Source organism: Pteropus alecto, unplaced genomic scaffold (genome assembly GCF_000325575.1).
Source record: "Pteropus alecto unplaced genomic scaffold, ASM32557v1 scaffold98, whole genome shotgun sequence".
Lineage (NCBI taxonomy): Eukaryota > Metazoa > Chordata > Mammalia > Chiroptera > Pteropodidae > Pteropus > Pteropus alecto.
In genome coordinates, this window is record NW_006443570.1 from 13,733,096 (window position 1) to 13,734,708 (window position 1,613).

The window sequence follows — 1,613 nt, forward strand, 5'->3', positions numbered from 1 at the left end:
TATTACCTTGCTAGTTAATGGATTTTGATATTTCCGTTGTTTTAGTAGCTAGCTTTGATTTCATTGGCACAAAAGGCATTTCTGATGAGGCAGAACTTCTTATCTTTTGAGTTCTACTTTATATCTCTGTGCCTTTATTTATACTTTTCTTTTTTCTTGGCATGCCCTCTCCCCTTCTTTGCTTTCCTACCACAATGGCTTCACATTCTCAGTCTTCTTGCTAGTCCCCCGTCTCTGAACTTTTAATGTAGAAAGCCCCAATTACATTGGGAGTGAATGATGTCCTAGGAGACCTCATCCAGTCCCTTGACTTTATTTTATTTTTTTAAATGTCTGTAGCACCTGATTTTCCTAGGTGGTCTCCCATCCAAGTACTAACCAGGCCCGACCCTGCTTAGCTTCCCAGATCAGACGAGATCGGGCACGTTCAGGGTAGGTATCATGGCCGTAGATGCAGTCCCCTGACTTTAAACACCACAAATCCCCAATGCCTCCTCAATTAAATATTCAGCATGGACATTTTCTAACTACAGACAAATATTTAACTCTCTAGTCAACATCTCCACTTGAATGTCTCATAGGCATCTCAAACACAACAGATTCAAAGCTGAGCTCCTGATCTTGCCCCACAGACCTGTTCTTCCTATTGTTTTCCTCATCTCACTGAATAGCAGTTCCATCCTTCCAGTTACTTAGGCCACCAACTTTGGAGTCATCCTTGAATATTCTCTCAGACATCCCAATCCAATCTATCAATAAATCTTGTGGGCCCTTCCTTCAAAATATTACTTAGGACCCAACCTCATTGCCTGGATAACTGCAATAGTCTCCTAACTGGTCTCCCTGTGCTTACCCTTTCATTTCTCCTCTCACCCCAGACCATTTTCAATACAGCAGTCAAAGCCTCTTAAAATGTATGACAGGTCTCTTCTCCCTTCAAAAACTTGCAATGGCATCTCACTTTCCAAAGAGTAAGAGCCAAAGTCTTTAGGGAGGATCTGCTTCTGTCCACTTCTCTCACTGTTACAGTCACACTTACTCCTTGCTGGTCCTCATACCTGCCAGGATGCTCTTGCCTCAGTGCCTAGGACCATTTTCCCTTGAATAGCCACAAGTTTTGCTTTATCATCTACTTCAGATTTTGTCTTTAATATCAATTCTTTACTCCTGTCTGATCATCTTATTTTAAATTGCAACCTTGATGTCAGCAATTCCTGTCTCCCTTCTCTGCAATTTATCTCCAGAAAACTTGTTACCAACTGATTTACAATTTAGTTTATCGTGTGTCTTTTCCCAGTCAAATGTAAATTTCATAAGAGTAGAATTTTCTTTGTTCAATTCTGTATCTTCGGTGCCCAGGACAATGCCTGCCACATGGTAGGCACTTTGAATTTATCGAAGAAGTAAGTGAATGGCTGATTTCTTACTTATCCTTCAAGGCTCCCATCCTCCAAGGCTGCTCTCCCTCCCCAACTCCTACAGTTTGGACTGATACCTCTCTCTACCTTCGGTTCCCATACCATACTATATTTACCTTGATCATAGTACTTTCCAGAGGCTTAAAAAAATTAATCTTTGCATTCTCTAGGGTTTAGCACAGTCTCTTACATATA

At 41.1% G+C, this 1,613-nt stretch overlaps 1 pseudogene; it reads right to left on the reverse strand.

The window, feature by feature from the left end:
* Positions 1-330: 330 nt before the first annotated feature.
* On the reverse strand, positions 331-453 carry LOC112473371 (annotated as a pseudogene).
* Between the last annotated feature and the right edge of the window lie 1,160 nt (positions 454-1,613).